Source organism: Tachypleus tridentatus, chromosome 5, assembly GCF_004210375.1.
Source record: "Tachypleus tridentatus isolate NWPU-2018 chromosome 5, ASM421037v1, whole genome shotgun sequence".
Classification (NCBI taxonomy): domain Eukaryota; kingdom Metazoa; phylum Arthropoda; class Merostomata; order Xiphosura; family Limulidae; genus Tachypleus; species Tachypleus tridentatus.
Window position 1 is genome coordinate 35,980,061 of NC_134829.1, and position 9,126 is coordinate 35,989,186.

Consider the following 9,126-nt stretch of genomic DNA (forward strand, 5'->3'; position numbering starts at 1 on the left):
ACTAGATCCGATGTTTTGTTTACAAATATAGTTGAGTCTAAAAAAACCTTTATTACCCTTATTCGAATCGAGGTGAGACTACATATAAAAAACTAAGATAGGTTAAGTTCAAACTCACTCTAATTGATTCAAACAGTTGTTGTAGTTTTACGAGTCGAATACTCAGAAAAAATTAATATAAACTTGAGAACAAGATGATGAATTCTAGACTCATTAGGTAATATTAATAAAACAAATGTGTATAATATAATAAAACAAGTATATACTCTAAGAGAATCAAATTAAAAGTGTCATTATATATTCAGTAAAATTAATTCTACAGTGTTTATTTATATACGAATGTCGCTAATTACGCAACAAATGACTTTGAATTTGTTTGTTTTTTTAATTTCGCACAAAGGGCTATCTGTGCTAGCCGTCCATAATTTAGCAGTGTAAGACTAGAGGGAAGGCAGCTAGTCATCACCATCCACCGCCAACTCTTGGGCTACTCTTTTACCAACGAATAGTGGCATTGACCGTAACTTTATAACGCCCCCACGGCTGAAAGGGCAAACATGTTTGATGCGAACCCGTGACCCTCAGATTACGAGTCGCACGCCTTAACACGCTTAGCCCTGCCGGGCCATAGGACTTTGAAGGAAGACGTTTACTATTTCATAAATTCTGCAAGACAGTAACAAAAAGAATTACCTGAAACTGGCTCTCTGTCTCCCAAGCGGAGAAAATAACCTGTACAAAAACAAAACCGGCTAAAATAATATGAAGGACAGACATTTCCATTGTTCCTATTGTCATCGGTTCTTTTTGAACTTCATATGCTAGAAATTATTTGTATTACGGGTGTTTTTTGGTAGAGTATGTAATAATAGCATTAACTTACCAAATAACTACCTCCGTTCGAATTTTTATGGTCTCTATGAATGATCCAATACAAGAAAGACGAAACGTCGTCCATCACAAGAATCCAGGCAAGTGATGTCAACTGTATATACAACGCAAATACGATTTATATAGTCCTTATATCGCGACTGCCCGATGGCTCAGCGGTAAACGTATAACGCTAAAGTTCGGTGTTCGATCCATGTGATGACCAAAACCGCATTCAGTTTATTGGTACAGATCCAACAACAATGAAAAACGCGGGTTACGTATGCTCAAGTGACCAATACGAGAAAGCTTAATGAAATACTTGTTAAATGAACACTTTATTTACGGGTTCATGTTCTCACTCACTTACTATTCGAATAGTTCATCATTCTTTTAATACACAGATGTGTTTTTCACAGTTATTCAAAGTAATGTTTCAATACAGTGAAAAACTGACAATGAACTGCACAGAAAAACATCCTACAAGTTTGGTTACCTCAAAACAGTGAAATGTCTGTTTTATATGTGGTATACATTACTCTAATTGTATTCATACATTATTAATATGTTCAATAATTATTGGTCTTTGAATATTCAGATTAATCGACTGTAAATACAAAACACGACGGAAATTTTATCTACATGTAATTCTTATATTAATTTTAGTAAAGAATTCGGTATAAATTAAAAAAAAAAAGTGTTAGGAGAAACGTATTTAGTGGTCATGGCAAATGGACCATCTCGTATTTTGTTTTACTTATTTTCAGGAAACCAGATGGTGCCACTGCAGATGAACAAAATGATTAATAACACGAAATACCGCATTCCAGCAATAGTCCAGAGCACTTCTCGTGTAGCTGCTATTACAGGCCTCTGGGCAACTAAGAGGAGCATGCCCAGATGTGCCCTTAATGAGCACACGCAATGGATTAGGTAACCATGGAAACATCACTTTGGGTTACATATACGAATGTGTCTTGGATGCTGGTCGAGGGCACGTGGTCGAGTGTGACAAGCACCGTAGGAAAGGTAAGTACTATATACAGCCACATACACAGAAGTGAGAGTCACTCCTTTCAGGGTTTGATTACAAACACGTTTTAACCGTGTATAGAAGAAACTAAAAGTTAGAAATCCGAGTGTGTATTAGTTTGAAAACATCAGCGTTAAGTGGCAGTTTGGAAGATAAAAAATTCCATTAAACCAGATACCCACCTTGGATTAACAGCGCCCATCAACACAAATATACATTTTGTTTTAATTAAGCACAAAGCTACACAATGGACGATCTGTGCTCTACCAACCACGGGTATCGAAACCCGGTTTTTAGCCTTGTAAGTCCGCAGGCATACCGCCGAGCCACTGGTGGGCCACAAATATACATATTCTGAACAAAAATATCTTGTTAAGCAAAGATACACATTCTGGATTTTAAAAAATCTTAACTGAAAGATACCGCCATCTTAATAAAAAAAAAATCCCATTTAATTACAAATGTTCACTTTGTATTTGGAACTCCAACCAAATCAAAGATACTCAAGTTCGGATTAGAAACTCCCATCAAAAAGATACTCACATTGGGAAAAAAATAAAATTTTTAATCGAAATCTAATCGTGACGACATTCACGAAAATTAATCTTCTGATATGTATATATTTACATAGACACACAAATAAATCAGAAACGACCAAAGAATAAAGTTTCAAACGTGTGATCAGAACTAAAGTTATTTACAGAAACAGAAAACCGACATGTTTATATAAATGATCACAGATTAGGAAATAAGAATAGATATTTATCATAACCACTTTAAATAAATCAGTCTTCCAAGAACTTCTACAATAAATGTATAGGTTATACTTAAACAAGATAACTTCTATTATTACTTTCTTACGGTATGACCAATCAGTTGACACAGTAGCCACGAAATAACTAGGAAGGGCACGTGGCTGAAACCGGCATCTCCGCTCATCAAAGCTGGCTGTGATATGATACCATAAACAACACACCACAACCACTCTGGTGACCGGCGATCTGGGACTGCTCTGTTGTGATGATCCAAGGCATTCTTTGATTTCGATATATCAGTCAAAACTTTCTTGACATAACCAATCGGTGGCTGACGTAACAGCCGAAAAGAGATGAGACGATTTTAATATAACAACTCCAAGTTGTTATGACGGCTTAAAATATTTCGATATAGCAACCCCGGGTCGTTTTGACGATTGAAAACATGAAGTTGTCTTGACTTTGGCAACTGAAGATATAAAACTATTGCAACGCCTCCTCGCTATACAAACTTGTTAAAACGACTGGTTTTACACACACGTCATTTAAAATTAATTAAAAAACAAGTAATATAAAAAATTGCATTATACCTAATAATTATAACGGAAGATAGAGTTATATTACTTGTAACAATCAATAACAACGAACGTTTTGAACTTTGAACCAGAACAGCGACATACAAGCTAAACGATCAGATCAGAGACTTCCAGAGGTCAAATATAATGATCTATAATTAGCTAATAGCCAGAGTACGGGCAACATCCGTCCCCTATATAGCTTCTCTTAACCGAATAGATGGATTAACTTTTACAGCTATAACGCTCCCATAACGGGTTCAGAAGCACGCCGAGGCTTGAACTTTGAATCTTCTAATTCGCAACAAAGCGCGCAAATCACTACATATATACAGAAAATGAACTTACGCATGACGTGGTGAAAATTAAGTTGTACATATAATGGTGCCTGGATAAAAGTTGACGAAGGTGTTTGTGTTTTTTCTTATAGTAAAGCCACATCGGGAGGAATCGAACCTCTGATTTTAGCGTTGTAAATCCGTAGACATACCGCTGTACTAGCGGGAGGCCGTTAACGAAGGAGAACTTGTGTAATTTGTGACCTACTACATGAAACAGTCATCACATCCGGCAGTGATCTGTCAGCAAACGGTTATAAAATGGGATAACACGATATTTATGGTCAACAGGTTAACAAAATATTAAGTACAATTGGCATTGATGTGCTGAAAAAATGCGTATAAACCAGGATAACCAGAAACAAGTTATCGTAGCTGAAGATCTGCAGGATGGCGCTACAGTCGGGACATTCGATACAGGACTATCAACATGATGAAACGCACTATTATTAAAAACAAAACTACAACTTGCAAACTTTCCTAGTTGCTGTTTACTTAACATCTTGCATAGCTTTAAGACTTTAAATATACAACAAACGTACAAAAAGATAAATCAGTACAACTGTTTGTTGCTAAGCGCAAAGTTACACAATGAATCGAAACTCAAATTTTAACGTTATAAGCCCAGAGAGTTACCGCTCAGCGATCACGAGACAGATCAATAATAATTTATATAATAAAAAAATTAATGAATGGGTGTTCATAAAAATTTCCATACCTTGTATACATCTTGAATTGATACCGAAAACAGTGACATTTTAAGATAACATTAATTTTAACCAATCAACATCAGCGTTCAATACCATTTCTGTATTAAATAAGTATATGTTAAAGTTAAAAAACCCTTTAGTGGTTATTAGCCCACTGAAAGTTTTCAGAAACATCTTCCAAAATTACAGAATAATCGACACCGTAATGCTTATTTAATTTTACTTTCAAACTTAAGTTTGTTCACACGTAGTATCCGATATATTTGCAAAAAAACAACAAACAGGTTTAGCAAAACAGTTATTTACAGGTGTCGGTAGTGTGCTATAAATGACTAAAAACTTGCTTGTGTAATACAGTTAAGTTTCTTTATCTGAAACAACGGATGTTGGATTATTGTCGACCTTGTACATTTTTAGATATGATTTCAATGTAATTTATCTTAACAGTGAAACTGAACGTGTTCAGAAACGTAAAAATGCTATCAACAGATGAACTATAAAACACAAGTTATTCCCTGAAATGTTTAATAGACGTATATTAAAAGGGTATTTTAAATATTCTGTATTTTAGTTTTCTTTCAAAAGATGGCAGCACACTTACTAGACATAAATTACGTTCGCGCAAGCAAACATTCTCGTATACAAGCAAGCTGGCATTGTGATGAAGTATACTGACGTAATAAACAAGTAATTATTAAACATGATAAAGAACAGCGAGATTCAAAACTCTGCTCATTACATATGTAACCGTAAACGACTGATGATACAAGATTTTATACATTAGTGTAACCAGACGTTACCTTACGGCATGTTCTATATATAACCACATGAAACCGCTAACAGAAACGAGATTATATAGGTCCTGGTTCTCCTCTGGGCTAAACTTCACGTGAGAAATGTACAAAATACACTTATATTATTAAATATAGTCTATTTTCAACTACGTCTGATTTTATATACCATTGTTTAGTATAACAAATATATATAGATATACGTATGTGTGTATTTACGCAACGAGTGTTTAATAAACTGGAGTAAATAATCCATATTTACTTCCAGAATTCTAAGATATCTTCATAACTCTTCATTGTTTTGTGTCGCTACCATGGTTTTCCTCTTTGTACTAGTAGAGACTTATATTCAAAGACTCAAAGCATTACCTTATATTTTTCAACATACAATATGAAAGGACAATGTAAGTGATTATATGTTTAATCATTCCGCATACGAAATACTGTCCTTTTTTAAAACAATTACTTTTTAAAGTGAATAGTTTAATTTCGAACAACCGAATCGTTTAGTACTGGTTCGTAGCGTATTTCATGAAACCGATATGCAAATTACAATCAAATAATTTTACGATTAGTAGAATGAGTTCATTCAGTGTTTACACGGTGTTTTAATAAGGCCTAAAATTATAACTTGTACACGTTCCCATTTCCAGGAAAGCGCTCACGCTACACGGTAAAATGTAAACAAATATTTATTCGCTACCGAAATCAAAGTCACACAGAACAAATGCCTGCACTCTAATTACTTATATGTTGTTGTTTGTTTTGTTTTTACACATACCCACAAACACCCGTTTTATTCATGGTTCTGTTTCTATACTACTGTCTTTTAAATTTCGCCTTAAATTATTTTGATATCGTTTTTTTGTTTCTTAACTTAGCAACGAGTGCTCGAAATGTTAATGTCTTTCGTAAAAAAGTAAGCCTAATGAGATATGTTCAAATACATAACATCGGAAATGTGATAAGTTCTTCTCAGTCCACTTGCTTGTCTATTTACACAGACAGAATCGACATATATAACCAGATCTTTTTTGTATGCAAGTACGTGTTTGTATGTTTTTTGTTTACTCAGTAAAGAACAGATGTTTATGTAATTCTCATATAAACATAAACTGTACTTTAAACACATTCCTTTCAAATAATTACTCGAATTCTCTTAATATGCGCAAAAAGAAATATTAATATAGCCAGAATTGCTTGGATTAGTCTACAACTTTCTTAATAGATAACGAAAGAAATTAAGTTCTTCTCAGACTATAGGCCTGATTCTCTTGAGAATTTTAGTGTTAAACCAAAAAAACTTGTATGTTCGTTCTGAAGTTTCTATTTCTACTGACCAATAAACTTTTAAAAAATTTTAAACTACAATAATTCCTGATCGTGACTTTATATAAGACAATATCTAAAAATAATAACTCGTCATTCTTTAAAACTGGATTACTTATTTTAAAATGTAAAATACGATCGACCTGCATAATATAGCAAAATCTACCTGTTGTATTTTAGTGTATTAAACGTGTGCTTATAACGACTATTTTAATGTCAACTTAATCCCAATAGAATGAAGTTGGATACTAAAATGCTGAACGAAGATTTAGCCCTAAAGCATTATTCTAATGTGTAATGACGCTTTTGGACTTTGTTTCAACTCGGGGTTGTGTTTGCGTTCAAACAAATACACTAGTTTACACGTACAATCTATATCATTGTTCCTTCTAGCTACAGCTGGAACCTAATCAAGTGACACACGATGTCATTTATCTAGTTTCTATCAGTTGTTGCTATGGGAAACGGCAACTCAGTAACTATACATACTTAATCTCCATGGGAGAGTTGTATTCTTACGGAGATTATTTTGACGGCTTAATGGCGAATGTTCATGAACTGGATGCAGTATGTCCTCGTGTATATATTATCAAGTCATTAGAGAACAATTCCTAAAACAAAAATACTAAATTAGGAGAACAAATATGGGTACTATACATTACTTTTCAACTCCAATTTCTAGATAAATACACAGAAACGTTGAACGAGAAACTTATGTTGGAGGAAAATAGATAATCTTTTATTTACAAAAACAGACAGTCCAAGAATTAGGTTAATGCAAATTTGTCGCTGACAGTGTTTTATTACACATCTCTAATTAAACAAAACGTAGAGAAGCTTCCAAGGAGCTTTGGAAAGTAAAATTTAAGATATACGATTTTTAAAACGCAAGAATGGTAAAAGGTTAACATACACGTCTTATGGAAAAGGAGTCCATGTGGGCATATTCTATTAAACTCTGATCACAGTTCACGGTCAAACCAAAGATCGTAGCTTATAGGGAAGCACTAATGATTTATAGAGATTTTCTTATTCACTGTGAATAAAACTTTACTTGCATTACAACATGAATAACTGTTTCATGCCGATAATTATTTTCAATACGATTACACGTTTTAGATCATTTCTTAGCTTACCTTTACACCCTCTATTTAAATAATTTGCAATGGTAAGTAAGGGCCCTCTATTTAAATAATTTCAACCTTTAACTACGCAATGGTAAGTAAACAAAACCATTTCAACCTTTAACTACGGTATATAACATTAGCTTTAACCAAAACCATTTCAACCTTTAACTACGTATATAACATTAGTTAGACGAGAAAAAACCATAAACAAAACCATTTCAACCTTTAACTACGAGTATATAACATTAGTTAGCTTTACGAGTACAAAAGGGGTAAACAAAACCATTTCAACCTTTAACTACGAGTATATAACATTAGTTAGCTTTATGAGTACAAAAGGGGTAAACAAAACCATTTCAACCTTTAACTTCGAGTATATAACATTAGTTAGCTTTATGAGTATAAACTATTTTTCTTCTTAATTGTACTTTTATAGCAAAAGCACATAAGAGAAATATACATTCATTTCTTAGAGCTGCTCCCACTGACGCACATAAGAATGTTGTGTGTGTGAAATATTTGGATAACTTATTTTACGAAAGGAAATTTAAGCTGCGCAAAAGAACACAAATGCACTCCTAAGACACACAGATGAAATATGAAAAAGTAATAACATTATCCTTATTAAGTAGGGGTATACACTAATGAATACTTTAAAATATGGTGACATTTTTGTTCTACGTCACATGGTTATTAAGACATTATTATGCTTTTAAAATACTTTAAAACACACATTTACAGTTATATTGAGTGTTTAAAGTTTACACATTTTAAAAAGATTATTAGTTACATAATATGCAATGTCTTTTAGTTATTAGGAGATGTGCAGTGTTATTGTTTGTTTTTGAATGCCGCGCAAAGCTACTCTAGGGCTATCTGTGCTAGCCATCCCCTAATTTTGCAGTGTAAAACTAGAGGGAAGGCAGCTAGTCATCACCACCCACCGCCAACTTTTGGGCTACTCTTTTACCAACGAATAGTAAGATTGTCGGTAACATCATAATACCCTCATGACTGAAAGGACAAACATGTTTGATGCAACCGGGATTCGAACCCAAGACCCTCAGATTACGAGTCGAACGCCTTAACCCACCTGGCTCTACCAGGTCCAAAGTGTTATGAAAAGTCAAAGCTGTTGATAAAACTGAGTTAAAAGGAGACTGAAATATATGGTACCCAGTTGTTTTTCTTTACTTTTTGGTCATATAAATAGTCTAAAATAATTAGTGCTGCAAGTATTTTGTTTAAAATGGTTTATTTGTGAAGTACAAAGTTACAAAATGGGTTATTTATACCTGACTATCACAGGCAATGTGTGATGATAATTATGGACTTTTAATGCTAAATGCAATACATGTGTAAACTTTTGGAGCCGCAACTTACGTCATTGCTTACACAAGTTCTAGCGCAGTACAAAGCACTCAAGAAGGATTTTTTTTTTTTTTTAGAATTTCGCACAAAGCTACTCGAGGGCTATCTGTGCTAGCCGTCCCTAATTTAGTAGTGTAAGACTAGACAGAAGGCAGCTAGTCATCACGATCCACCGCCAACTCTTGGGCTACTCTTTTACCAACGAATAGTGGGATTGACCATCACAT

General features: G+C 33.9%; 1 long non-coding RNA gene across 4 annotated transcripts in view; it reads right to left on the reverse strand.

Moving 5' to 3' along the window:
• Positions 1 to 9,126, reverse strand: part of LOC143250937 (uncharacterized) — a 154,859-nt gene that overhangs the window by 14,165 nt on the left and 131,568 nt on the right. The gene's annotated exons all lie outside the window — the stretch shown is intronic.